This window comes from Aedes albopictus, chromosome 1 (genome assembly GCF_035046485.1).
Source record: "Aedes albopictus strain Foshan chromosome 1, AalbF5, whole genome shotgun sequence".
Lineage (NCBI taxonomy): Eukaryota > Metazoa > Arthropoda > Insecta > Diptera > Culicidae > Aedes > Aedes albopictus.
In genome coordinates, this window is record NC_085136.1 from 264,693,049 (window position 1) to 264,708,518 (window position 15,470).

Sequence of the window (15,470 nt, forward strand, 5' to 3'; positions counted from 1 at the left end):
ATCTGTGTAAGCTGCTTGAATTTGTTCCCGGCTCTTTACGAGGTACAACCGGTAGTCCGGTCGGATCTGGACTTAATCAAACTAGTGAACAAATTAAATCATCTAAAATAATTGACCATTTTTACCATTAAGCTTAATCGTTTTAGAACTGCATACTTTTCATTTGAACCTAACTATTTCTTAGCCCAGAGGACTACCACACAGGTAGAAACCTAAATCACCACTGCAAAAACAGTGGCACGAAAACAATGTGATTGCTGAGCCACAGGAAAGCAAGGATCGGAACGATATGCGGAGGTTTTATGGAACTGTCAATAGTGCGTGGCACAAAGCTGCGTCAGTTTTGTGAGGAGGATGCTCTCCAGAAACCGCTGCAAAATTCTGAGAGGATTATCCACAAAATCTTATGAGGATTTTCTGAAGAATCTTGACAGGATTCACTGCAGAATTATGAGAGAATTTTGTGCAGAATTCTGAGACGATTCTCTGCAGAATCTAGAGAGGATTTTTCCACAAAATCCTGATTGGATTCTCTGCAGAGTCCTGAGAGGATTCTCTGCGGATTCCTTAGAGCATTCTCTACAGAATCCTGGGAAGATTCTCTGCAGAATGATGAGAGGATTCTTTACAGAATCCTGAGAGGATTCTCTGCAGAATTCTGAGAGGATTCTCTGCAGATTCCTGAGGGAATCCTCTGTAGAATCCTGAGAGAGTTCTCTGCAGAGTCCTCTAAGGATTCTCTGCAGATTCCTGAGAGGATTCTATGCAGAATGCGATTTTCTGCAGAATACTTAAAGGATATTCTGCAGAATCCGGAGAGGATTCTCTGCAAAATCCGAGCGGATTCTCTGCAGAATCCGGAGAGGATTCTCTACAGAATCCTGAGAGGATTCTCTGAAGAATCCTGGAGGATTATCTGCAGAATTCCAAGAGAATTCTCTACAGAATCCTGAGAGGATTCTCTGCAAAATCCTGAGAGGATTATCTGCAGAATCCTGAGAGGATTATCTGCAGAATCCTGAGAGGATTATCTGCAGAACCCTGATATGATCATCTGCATAATCCAGAGGGGATTCTCTGCAGAATCCTGAGGGGATTCTCTACAGAATCCTGAGAGGATTTTCTGCAGAATCCTGAGACGATTCAGTGCAGAATCCTGAAATGATCATCTGCATAATCCTGAAAGGATTCTTTGCAGAATCCTGAGAGGATTCTCTACAGAATCCTGAGATGATTCTCTGCAGAATTCTGAGAGGTTTATCTGTAGAATCCTGAAATGATCATCTGCAGAATCCTGAGAGGATTATCTGCAGAATCCTGAGAGGATTTTCTACAGAATTCTGAGAGGATTATCTGCAGAATCCTGAAATGATCATCTACATAATCCAGATGGGATTCTCTGCAGAATCCTGAGAGAATTCTCTGCAGAATCCTGGGAGGATTCTATGCAGAATCCTGAGAGGATTATCTGCAGAATCCTGAAATGATCATCTGCATAATCCAGAGGGGATTCTCTGCAGAATCCTGATAGGATTCTATGCAGAATCCTGGGAGGATTCTATGCAGAATCCAGAGAGGATTTTCTGCAGAATCCCGAGAGTATTCTCTGCGGAATCCTGAGAAGATTCTGTGCAGAATCCTAAGAGGATTTCCTGCAGAATCCTGGATTCCCTGCAGAATTCAGAAATTGCTACATAATCTTGAGAAGTTCCCTGAAGAACCCTGAGAGGATTCTTTGCAAAATCCAAATATGATTATTTGCAGAATCCTGTGTGGATTCTTTACAGAATCCTGAGAGGAATGTTTCAATGAAGGCCATTTCGCTAATGTCACATCTTATTCAAACGAATCTCCCAGTGTAGAGTGTTCGTGCTTATCCGCAATCTTCGCTGAAGTAATTTTAAATTGCACTACAAAAGTCCTCCCGACCCAAACGACTCAAGTCGTCCCGTTGATCCGGATATGCTAAATAACTCATCATCACGTATCTGATTGTTAAAAATTATGAGTCACAAAACCGCGTCCTCTTTCCAGACAAAAGTCCCAAAATTGTTCATATCCACTTTTAAATTGTTTGCTGGAGCCGGAGTCGGAGATAACGTTTGAACAACTTCCTCCTTAAAGGTCAACCGATCTTGAAGCGAAGGACGTGTACCATGGCACAAGTGGACAAGGGCCACAATGTTTGATCCAATTTAACTCGCGAAACATCGCACCGCGTCGTACGCAAATAAATTGTGCCGTCTTGTCGGTCGGTCGAAGAGACAAGATTGCCGTCATCGTCTTCGCTGTCCGTACGAAGCGAAACTTTGTTTTATTATCCAATTTAGAGGACTTACCCGGTGCTCGAGAGAATCGCATGACAAGGCGATAAACTGAATGCGTGGCCGTTGATATCGGCGGTGGCGGGAGGGTGTGATGATTCACACCACATATCGTCGGACCTGATGGTGGGAGAGCTTCCTCCTAATCGAAATGCGAGGGATTTCATGAAGAGAGATGCCCGAGAAAAATTGAGGTGAAATTGTGTCAAACGGAAGTTTTGCTTGTCACGTTTCACTGTCAGAAAACCAGAACTTTCATATAGTAATGTATAGATTGTATACCTCTCCTCCTCTTAACGTAACGTCCTCACTGGCACAAAACTTTCTCTTCAGCTTAGTGTCCACACTTGTTAACGAAATAAGTCGTAAATGTGTACGAATAAATTCACAATATAACAATTTGCATAAACTAAATCGTATAAGATGCAGAAACATACGGCGAAAATCGTACGAGATGACATTCCAAATCGTACAAAGTCATTATTGCTCTATCAAAGCACGTATATCACTTCAATTGTCTGCGTATAAGCCTCATAATGCAAAAACACAATTTCACTGTTAAGTGTACGTTAATTTGTTGTCTTCGTCAAGCGTTCGACTTCGAAGGACTTCAAACTCTCGGTATGGATTGGAAGATGCTCTTCCACAGCAGAAGGTCGCTTTCAACAGAAATTTCATTCGGGTAATCACATCTCCTACTGGACAGAACCATCCGCACCGCAATTAAAACCGACTTCAATTGATATTTATACCCTGAGAGCGACCACCGCACGATCTTCGATCGGTCATCTGGATTCGTCTTGGCGTGAGATATACGACATTAGATGGTGGCCGCGGCGTCTTAATTAATTTACTCCTTCCGGGGAGATTCCACGCTCTAAAAATAGACCGAACATCTCACGCCTTGGTGATGGCAAAATGCTTCCACGTCGCATTTCCCCGCCGTCCAGGATCTGGATATACACACCACACTAAATAGGATCTGTTTTTGGCGAAAAAGTGTGGCATCTCTCCGGCAACGACCGAAACAGCTGACTCTAACGAACATATCTATAGACACGCGTACGTATACCTACCTTCCCTACAAACGAGAACGACCGTCAAGCGATACCCCATATCGTCCCCGTCCGTGTCGGTTAGTTCGTGCACCACGTCGTCCCCTCTCTCTCTATTTGGCTGGAATGCATTCATTCAGTTCAGAAGTATTCTGCTAAGCGATGTATGAAGAGGGGAGAATAACTGTGTTATTCGTAGTGTAGCTCGTCAATGCAAAGGTAGTTCGTTTGGCACTGAAGTTTATTTGCGGTTATTGTTCAGTCGCATAAGATTGTACATTGCATCGCAATAGTGCACACCGAAAATCAGAAATTCCTTGACAGATTTATGACGGGATTCCAGAATATATTTATTGAAAAGTTCCATCAGCTTTTCGGCTCTGAGGAAATTCCTAGAAAGCATCCTTAAAAATCTGAAGATATTATTACAAAATTCTTCAGAAATATTGTTAAAACAGTTGGATGAAATTTTACTAACAAATTCCGAGATACTTTAAAGAAAGCTTCCTAGGGGACTTCCTGTCAGCACTTTAAAAAATATATTTCAAAATAATTTCATTGTATGTTTAGCAGAAGGAACTCTGCGGAATTCTCGGAGGAGTATTTTCTGCAGAATCCTCGAAGGATTCTCTGCAGAATCCTCGGAGGATTCTCTGCAGAATCCTCGGAGGATTCTCTGCAGAATCCTCGGAGGATTCTCTGCAGAATCCTCGGAGGATTCTCTGCAGAATCCTCGGAGGATTCTCTGCAGAATCCTCGGAGGATTCTCTGCAGAATCCTCGGAGGATTCTCTGCAGAATCCTCGGAGGATTCTCTGCAGAATCCTCGGAGGATTCTCTGCAGAATCCTCGGAGGATTCACTGCAGAATCCTCGGAGGATTCTCTGCAGAATCCTCAGAAGATTCTCTGCAGAATCCTCGGAGAATTATCTGCAGAATCCTCGGAGGGTTCTCTGCAGAATCCTCGGAGGATTCTCCGCAGGAATCCTTGGAGGATTCTCTGCAGAATCCTCAGATAGTTCTCTGCAGATACTCGGAGGATTCTCTGCAGAACCCTCGGAGGATTTTCTGCAGAATCCTCGGAGAATTCTCTGCATAATCCTCGGAGGATTACCTGAAGAATCTTCGGAGGATGCTCTGCAGAATCCTCGGAGGATTCTCTGTAGACTAATGAGTGGATTCTCTGTAAATTCCTGAGAGGATTCTTTGCAGATCATCTTCAGAATCTGGTAGAATCCACAATTCTTACAAACATTTTTAACAAAATACGTCTAAAATATTGTTAAACATTCTTAAATCTCACTTCTGATATACTTCCAAAATGAGAGTTTTTCCTTTTGAAAGAGAAGTTAAGTCATTGGTTCCGAGATGAACAAGTCCCGGGTCAAAAATCTCGCAAAGTACTGATAAAAATTGAAGAAATTCTTTAAAAACTAGTAAATTGTTTAAAAAAAAAACAAGCAAAACTGTTAATGTTTTGTTGAAAGATGCTATAGTCATAAAGTCGACGCTACACTGGAACCTCCATTTAGGTACACACTCAGATGAGCTCGGCTAATTTTCATTCTTTTGCCGAGATTCGCACAGCCGAGCGCTCGGCAATCGCAATTTAACTGAGATATCAGCAAAAAGTCAAGTTTATTCATAGCAGCACCCATGGGTGCCGCTATCATCAAACACCAAACGTCAAGCGTTTAGCCGAGATTTCAGCAAATGAACTTTAACCGAGATCCGCACAGCCGATCTCGGCATTCTGTTTTAAGTGTGAGAATCAATTAAAGTAACAGTGAGTCTAACGGTACCCATGAATCCCCTTGAGTATGAGTGATTGGATCTACGAGCATAACTACACACTCAGTTGAGCTCGGCTAATTTCCATTCTTTTGCCGAGATTCGCACAGCCGAGCGCTCGGCAATCGCAATTTAACTGAGATATCAGCAAAAAGTCAAGTTTATTCATAGCAGCACCCATGGGTGCCGCTATCATTAAACATTAAACGTCAAGCGTTTAGCCGAGATTTCAGCGAATGAACTTCAACCGAGATTTGCACAGCCGATCTCGGCATTCTGTTTTAAGTGTGTAGTGATCATTTGAAGATCTATGAACAAAGCTCATGCTCACACAGATTCATTCAATTATGTTTGGACAAGCATTGAGACCCTAACTGCCGCCACTCGCATAACAGTCCCATCTTTGCTGGGTTTCCTATTCATATGGGACTGTTTTGCGAGTGGGGGCAGCTAAGGTCTTCGAAAACTCCACTGAGTTTATGGTTATTGAGGGATTTGCACAAAAGTGCACGAGGCCTATCGCTTCCGAAAGGTACAGCCGCAGTTTTCACTCCCAGTTTACTTCATCCTTATGGGAAATAACATTGCGGCGTTTCCTACTGTGCGGCTGTTCCTTTCGAAAACGATACCGCGTGAACTTTTGTGCAAAGCCCCTTTTGGAAACATTCCAACGACCGCGCTGTGTTTACGTTTCAAGAAATCTGACAATATCTAATCTATGTACAAGCGTAACCAGTGATCTCTTGTTGGGTTATGAATAAAATTTGTACTCACTCCCTGAAATCCACTGGAACGCATTGAAAACCCCTAGAAAATCCAATACATTTCCCTTAAACTAAACTGAAGATCCCTGAAGCCGCGTTGAATAACTTCGAAATTCATCGTAACACTACTCTGAGATCCTCTTAAGCTTTTCTTAAACTCTACTGAAGTCCCTTGAAAAGACAGAGAACACCCTGATACCCCCGAAAACTTTCCTTAAACTCTACTAGAGCCCTTCGAAACCTCCGGAAGTCCCCTAAAATCCACTCAAACGTCTTGAAGCCCCCTAGACACATCTGAAACCATCTTAAACCCCCCATAAAACTCCCTAAGGCTCCCGTAAACATCCATTAAACTCTACTGAATCCCGAGATGAACTAGCCTAGGGCTAAAAATCTCGTTATTAAGATAAAAAAAACTCTACTGAAGCCCCCTGTAACCCTTTTGCAGCTCTCCTGGAAGCCCCATGATGCTGATAGGAACGTCTCCGAAACCACATTGAAACTCTCCCAAAATTCTGTTGGAAGTCCCCTTAAACATTTTAAGTTTTGCTCACCAGTAACCCTCGTAAAATTCGTGCTGTCAAAATAAAAACACCTTGGTTTTATGACGGATCTCAAAACCTTTTGGAAGCATTTTGGCCATGAGCTCATTCGACGTAGAGGACAAAAAGTAGCCACTGATAACACTGCTCGAAATTTTTTTAAAAAAGTTCATGCTATGGGATGATATAAAAAAGAACAGGGGTTTGGGACCCTAGAAGTGTCCTAGTGAAAGAATTTTTGAAAAATATTGGAACGAGACTTCACAGCTTAAGATCGAAGTTTAATTGATATACATATTATAACGATTCAATTGATATACATATTAGAACGTGCCGGGCATATTCTAATGCGCATATCAATTGAACACCCCAATGTCTCCATATAAACTTCGATCATAAACTGTAAAGTCAGGTTCCAACATTTTTCAAAAATTTCTTTTACGTGACACTATGACACTGAAAAACAAACGGCGATTTAAGATTTGTCTCGACGTTTCGACTGCTCTACTTGAAGTCTTCTTCAAGCTGATTCTACCAGAATATTATTCGTAAAAAAAAACTAGAAACAAGATCGTAACTTTGGGATACATCTGAAATACTTGTTTTAATTCCCCAAATCTGCAATGTCTTCTTCTTCTTGACGTGACGTCGTCACTGGGACAAAACCAGCTGTTGCTGTTAGATGATGTTGATACTGCCGGGAACGAGGGTTAATTTGAGTTGCTTTCCCAAGCAACCAAAAGTTCGGATAAAAGGGCATGTTTGGGCTTAATCAGCTAATCGAAGGAAGATGAATAGCGTTCTATACAGCTCACTTTTTAAGTAGTTAACCGAACTTGAGTTCACAAAAAGTACACTTGTGCCGCTCAAAGGAACGCTATTCAGCTTAAAAATGAGCTTCGATAAAATGAAAAAAAGGCGCTTAGTCCTCAAAAGTATTTTTTATTGAGAGACTTTAGCATATGTGGAATCCAAATTGATTAATACCTTGAGATACATTTTGATGTTTTTTTACTTACTGAGACTCGAACTCGGGTTCTCCTCGTTGAATGCCGGCGCCTAGCCACTACTCCATGTTTGGGTTGTTAAGCACTGAGGGATTTTACTCAATATGCTGATATCATTTGTTGATGCTCAATCAGGTTCGCATGTGAACTTTCTCTGAACTTGAAATACCCTGCGAGACAAACTTTTCGAAGCCGAAAGTTCGGAAAAAGTTTACGTGGAACTTCTTGTGAACTTACACAGTTTGACATTTTCAGTTTGTTTTGGTTCGCAGTTTAGGCAACTGCGAAGCAATAAATTAGTGCCAGTGTCGGTGATTCGGAAGTGATGAAAGTTTTCAGAGCCTACGATTGCGTCGATTACCGGTGCGCTTGTGTGACTAGTTAGACGAGGTAGAAAACATCCAGCAAACGCGCATACATCCATTCAGAATTGCCAGTGTTCATTTCGCCCCGAATCGACTACAAAATTGAAATTGCTATTTTGAGTAAGTTCTGATAAAAAAATATAATACTTCAACCATTGCTAAATCTGCGTGTACATGTAGATATGCTTACATTTTATTTGTTTTATGGTGGACACATTCAAAAACGCGTAGTACCTTATTTACTGCTGCTTCGAAATTATAAGAAATCCATCATATGAAAAACATACTTCAATTTCAATGATATTTTGGTTATTTTGAAGGAATATAAATGATACTTTTGAAAAATAGAACAATGACTTGTTCCTTTACACTTATGCTTTCAAAGTTTTACATAAAAGTCAACAGTTTCGGCAAAAACAGGGGTGTCCATTTCGCCCCGGGTGTTCATTATGCCCCTAATCCCCCTAAGTACGTTGAAATATAATAGTGAAACAAAATGTACTTGTGAAATTAACACAAGCTGTGGCTGCACAGCTCGATTGCCGAGTGATTTAATTGAATGTGAATTTCTCCCTGGCTCCGCTGTCTCCGAAGTTCATGTGAAGTTCACTTTTGGTACGGTTAATATTTATCCGAACTTTGGAATAGTAAGTTCAAAACAAGTACAAAACAAGTTCGGAACGGAAAATTTCAAGTTGTTTTTATATGTCCATTTGAAGTATATTTGAGCTTTAGAGGCACGCAAAAGTTCAACATGAGTTCGGTTTAAATTTGATCGAACTCTGCCCTAAAGTTCAAAGTAAGTTTTTTTCTGAACCTTTTTTCGACTTCAATGTCGTTTTGAAGAGAAGTCAAAAGCTTGTACATGTACTTCCTAGTTCATAAACAATACATGAGTAACTTTTTGGAGAATCAAGTTCAACGAAACCGAAATTAAACCAAACTTGAACTTCTGAGTTCGCTCTTCAAGTGGAATCCGAACTTTTGGTTGCTTGGGTTGGCATGGTTGGTCATTGTTGTAAAAGTCAGCGGTTGTTATTTGAAATAAGGATCACAGTGAAGGACATTTCTTGTGAAAATTCGTGAATGCTTCGAATGGTTCGCATTCATTCGTCATCTGTGAGCCTTTCTCTCTCTTGTTTGTTCTTCCGATCCAAGAACCGTACGGGAGAAAAACTATCATAGCAGCATTCACGGAGTGCGCTTCAGAGTGCAAATCAGCTACTCGCCGAGTATATCACAATCAGAGCACAACCCGTTCAGCTCTGTTGTGATGAAATCCACATTCTTCAGGGATTCAAAGGTAACAAACGTGTTGCGGTGTTCTAGATCGATCCACTCGTGCGGTGTAAGGCGACTAGCAACTCATTAGTTGCCGATAGGGATACCGTATGTGAAATGCGCTGATAGGGAAGAGATTTGTTTTGATTTGAACTGTTGTTTGTAGTTGTGCACTGCCACGCGTGCGGAAACCCGGACACCGAGAGTATGGTGAACTGCTGTCACTGTAAGTAATGGATAGGAACTCCTACAGCTTCGGAAAGAACGAAAGTGTTGCGGAACAAGACCATACCATCACTTGTCCCAACTGTCAGCAACCGTCGCTAATCATCCCGTCCGACTTTGAGAAGTCGAAACTTGGTAAGTCCGTGAGTAGGGCTGCGAGTCTCCCCGACAGAACTAGAAGAGCTCAGCTAAAGCAGCTGGAGGTACAGAAAGCTCTCGACCTAAAACGTTAAGAGCTAGAGAATAAGAAATTGCAACTAGAGGTGGAGGTCCTTGAAGAATCTTTCCGGTTACTGGAAGCGTGTAGTCGCAGCAAAGCAGAAGACTGAAAGGAGAAGCAGGAAGAGATCATGAGATCGACGATCGTGGCATCTGTATGTAGAAATAGCTTCGGAGGTCCGTCTTCAGAGGGAACCACGACGATAATCGAAACAGGTGCTAGTTAGGGTGACAAAAAACTGCCGGGGCCAAACATTCTCGATAGAGCCTTGCAATTTATAAATAAACCGGTTCAGAGTCCGACGGACAATTCTACTCGCGGAGTGCTGACCAGGATTGTTGAAGACAAAGCCCGCAGCCGATTGCAGCCCGACAAGTTATTGCAAAAGATTTAATCCAGAGGACTGGCCACTGTTCATCAGCTCGTTCACTAACACAACCCAAGCGTGTGGGTATTCAGATGCGGAGAATTTGGCCAGACTGCAACGGAATTTAGAAGGCAATGCAATTGACGCAGTACGCAGTCGCTTCCTTCTTCCGATGTTCTATTGGCTCGATTACTTCAGATCAATCTCAGTTCGAGTCAACCGCAGCATGGTGAAGAGGTGGATAGAACTTTTTACCTGTCTCATTAGGAGTGCTGATCATCTCTAGGTTGTTCATTCGCTGAACCCTGTGAACAGGCCGTATGGTAATTCATCAGACGAAGAGGCGGTCCAGCGGAGTTTCACAGTAACCGAGATACAAACTTCGTGAGTGCAAACAACGAATTGCGAACAAATGATATGAAGGCAATAAATAATCAGCTGGCAGCAACATTCACGAATATAAACACTCGTTGGCTGTTCAATCCGCCCGTCAAGCGCCACACATCCCAAGTAACCAAAAGTTCCGCTTCCCATGACAAAATGCACTTTCAAGTTCCGCAAAGTTCAGATAAAGTTCCAAACGGAACTTTCTGGCTGCTTAAGAGGCTAACGATGAGCCTTGCTGGAACTTCGGTCACAAGTTCCGGCAAGGCTAATTGTTAGCCTCTTAAGCAGCCAGAAAGTTCCATTCGGAACTTTATCTGAACTTCGCGGAACTTTAAAGCTGCTTAAGATGCTATGTCGGAACTTTGGCGGAACTTTCAAGTTCATAGAAGTTCAGTTCAGTAGCGTTGTGTTTCAATGAAGATTAAATTTATTTCTTTTACAGAAAACAACTGTTTAAGCGTACACGAATAAAAGACAAAATGAATATATCAAATTAATGAATACTAGGCTTGATCAAAAAAAAAAAATTGCCGCACATCGGATTCGAACCGACAGTCGCTGCGTGAGAGCCCTACGCTCTACCGCAGTACTACAGCTGCGATTGAGTGGCCAGCAGGTAAAGTCTGACTTGAATCGATTTTCTGTCGGCAGCTAGTTTTGCACATTTGTACAGTAGTGAAGTTAGCTTGACTTTGTCAAGTGTCTTCAGCAGCGCAGCGGTAAGTCGGCAGGCTATCACGCAGGAGGGTTCCAGTTCAAATCTACATAGCAGCATCATATGTGAAAATATAATTATCAGTAGCAATTTCCAGACGTGAATCACAAACCCCCACCAACAGGGTGTGATTCTGAAACACATTTTTGTTTCTGCATGAATTTTGACAAAGTTCCGTCAGAAGCTGCTTAGAAGGCTATCCAGCGTGCTTATGTGAACTTTCAAGTTCCAAAATTACTTAAAAATGAAGCTGCTTAGAAGGCTAATGAGCGACCTCGAACAAGCTCCTTAGCTTATAAAGTACCCTTTTATCTGAACTTTTGGTTACTTGGGATGGGCGGCGCTTGGGAACGACTGGTGAGGTCCACGAAAACAGCGATGGCGACGATCAAAACGGAGATCTCGAATGAAGAACCGTTGATGACGTTCATACTCGAGGCGTGGAAAGCGTGGTCAACTCCAGGCCACTGATCTTCATTCCCTTGGAGACGAAGCAGCAGGAACCACTAACGCCAAACCATCGACGGTGGCCAAACCAATTCCATTTACTGAGCTCTAGCTCCGAGTGGTTCAACCTCCGAAGGCTGTAGCAAATTCTTCATACGATGCAGAGGATGTAGGGAGCCCTGCCATTCCATGGTGATCGCTGTTGATTGTTGTTGAGGAGAAGGTGCAGAACGATAAGATGGTTCAAACTGCGACAGGAATTGAGGAAAGACCAGTAGCCAAGATAGCGGCGTATCTGGATATAGAAGGAAGTTATAAAGCTGATTAGTAGAAGACTAACCAGCCTTAAGGGTCGGGGAAAACCGTGTTTGTCTATACTGATCTAAATAGTCACAATAATTCGAAACACTGAGCCAAACAGCTTCAGAGCAGCGGAGTGTGTCTCGGTTGTGGTTGAAATATTGATGAACGACCAGCCTGCAATGAATGTCGACTTTTTACGCATGTTTGTGAGTAGGCTCTCCCGTCATGTCAATAATTTTGAAGTTGAAGAACTAGAAGGAGTGTAAAAGCTGGAAATCGCTCACTTACCTTCTGTACATAAGAAGTACCCAGGACATGAATTAGTTAGGTATCACTAACATCTCAATTGGACAACCCCAATCACAGTTCTGTTTAAATAATTGACGTCACAATACTTGTTTTGCGAGAGCACACTCCAAGAGTACTCTCTGAGTACAGTTCGTATCTGTCATCCGTTTATTGAATTCAAGGTGCCTTACGATACAGCAAAAGAAACAAGTTGTAATGAGCATGACCTTCCGATGAAAGTGATTGTGTTTATTCGTATTTTTTTTTTTTTTTTTTTTGAAGAGTGACCAGGTGGAGCTGCAGACAGCTGATAGCAAAGCCTGGACCCTTTCCCAACTTTCCCCCTACTACAGGGGTTCCCAACCTTTTTTAGGTGGCGACCCCCTTTAAGAATTGTCGAAACATCTGGGGCCCAATGATTAGTTTTTAGAAAAAAAAAATATGAATTAAATGAACGAAACTGAGTTTTTTTAGGTATAGTGACATAACCAGAAATTTACTGTGTGAGGGGTTTTCGACGATAAATGATGAGTTTTATCTTATTCGACACTTACATTTCGTAAACAATGAAGTCATGCACATTCAATTTGAATCATAGTTGAAAATAGCGGCGCAGCCGAAAATTTTTTTCTTTTAAATGCGTTTTATACTGAAAATATGTTCCTAAAATTGTGGCTCTTGGGGGTGGCGGTATACAAAATTAAAAATTGGAATAATTTGCACAAAATATAGAATAAAAATTTAACATTTTTTTTTGGTAACTTCGCGGCCCCCTTGGACTAGCTTCACGGCCCCCCAGGGGGCCGCGGACCACCGGTTGGGAACCCGTGCCCTACTAGGACCAATACTCACGATGGACTAGACGATGTCGTCAACTTGAGCAAAGTGTGTAGTAATTAGCATTGGGTCGTAGTAGTTTTTAAAAATACTGCTTTTAACTTTTCCCATCGCACTAGTGTTTTGATCGAATGGAAGCTCCAAAGATGATTTGATAATTGAACAATATTTCAATAATCGAAAATCTCCGAGGTCACTGGACAACATTCAGAGATAAAAAAAGGTGTCTATGTCTAACGCCTTCAGAGTACTATTCTTAAGAAATATACAAAGAGCAAAAAGAAAAAAAAAAATGTGTCGTAGCTAATTTTTAAAGATTTGATATTTCTGAAAATTATTCGAAGACAGCTACCAGAGCTAGCGTTTTTAGCCGATATGGGCAACTAGTTTTTCTGACAGCTTCCCCAAACAATAATCAGATAATATCCTCAGTTATTTTATAATACATTCTGAAAATTATTTCAAGCTGATTACCAATAGTGTCAATAACCGATGTTAGTCATTGACAGCACCAGCATCATCCCCAAATAACTCTCATATTAGTGTTAGATAACACTTTTTGAGCTTCCATTCGATATTGTAAAGAAATTTGTCAAACCCTATTTGTCAAAATATAGTCAATAATGTATCAAATTGTGTTTCTAATTTCGCTAGTCGTCTTCTGCATATCTGTGATCATCTCAGTCCAAAGTAATATTATATCCATCGTAACCCTTTACAATGTCAACCGTCCTAAGTCTTAACTAAATTCCTGCTTTTTTGATCAGTGAAATAATACCGTCTAAGATATAAAAACAAAAAAGTTCAGTCAACTGATTTTTGTCAAAAATAAAAATGATAATGATTATTTTTATAAATTCACAAAACCCATACAAATAAGAAATACAAATATAAACTCCTATAATCAACAGTTTTATCTTTACCTAATCAGTCCATAATTTTCTAATTGTAATGAATCTAATCTTTAAGGCTGTAAGTCAACTTATCCTAGCGTCCCCTGTCCTGTGTACTAACGAATTCAAGTAACGAATGATGAGTGTAACGCAGAGAAATCCTCTACCCACTCTTGCGTTACGTTAAATTTAACAATTATTGTTAAATTTGAGAAAATTCAAAGAATGCAAAGATTAGGTCTATGCAAGCTGAATTATAATTTGTTTTTGACTTGTGATAAATGCACGACGGATACTCCTTTGGTTCCCATTAGCACTTACGGCGATTCCTTCACTTGCGCTCAACTCGTAAACTAGATATATCTAGCTCAAAGTCCAAGCGATGGTGAATGAACTGGCGCTAAAGTGCTAATGGGTTAAGCCCTCCCATCGCGTCAAGATCGAATATCCAGGGGAGGGATTGTGTTTATTCGTATTGAAACCAAAAGTATAGATGATGATCGTACGAATATATGTGGAGGTATTGATTGGAGGTTAGATAGAGGGCAATGCTGAAGTGGTGAAGTGCGCATTTATAGTTACGTTCTATATTCATCACTGACAGCAGATTGCGAACTTTGCGATTGTGGCGTCACCACTATGTTGCACAGTTTTGGAGCTGGACTTGGATGTCTGTTCTCTGTGTTGGTATATAATGTCTGCCGTGAGCAAGCCATTGCAATCATCACTTCCATCCCCTCTCCCACATTCGCGTACAATCAGACGTAACCAGCCACTTGTCATCCGAATATTACCCCACAGTAAAAAAGCGAGCCAACATCTCTGACCCCCATTGTGCGTTGAACCCCATTTTGACAGCAAAAGTTTGTAAACAGTACACTTTTCTGGACCAACACTTGAAAAGCGCGTAATATTTTCCACAACAAAAAAGAAAATTTTTGAAAATACTAGGAGAATCATGAAAAAATCTAATTTTCTTAGCTGAAATTTGTTACAATAAATAAAAACGTGTTCAAATTAGGCCGCAATTGGGGATGCAAAGAACTTTTTTGTTAAAGAAAAAATATCATTCGTAAACTACGCCTAAATCAAATGTTTGACCTGAAACAGATGATGACTTCAAAAACATGGCCGCATCGCAGCCGGTTGGACGTAACAGGCGTCATTATCTTCTACGCACAGAAGATCACCAACAGCCAGCTGATCTGGCGATACTGTACATCAATTGTCGATCAATAAAGCTCAAAGGAAACCTGAAACTATATAGATTCGGACTGGATGTGTGTTCTCTGTAACTTAGCTACACTGCAAATTTTGTTTACTGGTATTCAGCAAACTTTGCTGATTTTTTTTGTGCTGATTTCATTCAGCAATGCGAATTTACTGAATATCAGCAATTATTTTTCAACTTGCTGAACCATCCAGCAATTTTGACAGTTGATCAGCAACGTTGTACTGAAATTCAACAAAAAAAATTGCTGAAATTCAGCAATTTATTTTGCTGATTTTTTTGTGCTGGAAGCGTTTTAAAAAATTTGGTGTGTACAATGTATCAATCGTTATCATAACGTCGACTTTGGCCACGTCCTAGCAAAATTGGAGTGATCTATCCAACGATGCACATTTGGATCTTCGAGACTTGAATCTGACATCCTACAGT

The 15,470-nt window shown here is 41.1% G+C and overlaps 1 protein-coding gene across 10 annotated transcripts in view; it reads left to right on the top strand.

Moving 5' to 3' along the window:
- LOC109398973 (homeobox protein prospero) overlaps nucleotides 1-15,470 on the top strand; it is a 365,719-nt gene that overhangs the window by 279,623 nt on the left and 70,626 nt on the right. The gene's annotated exons all lie outside the window — the stretch shown is intronic.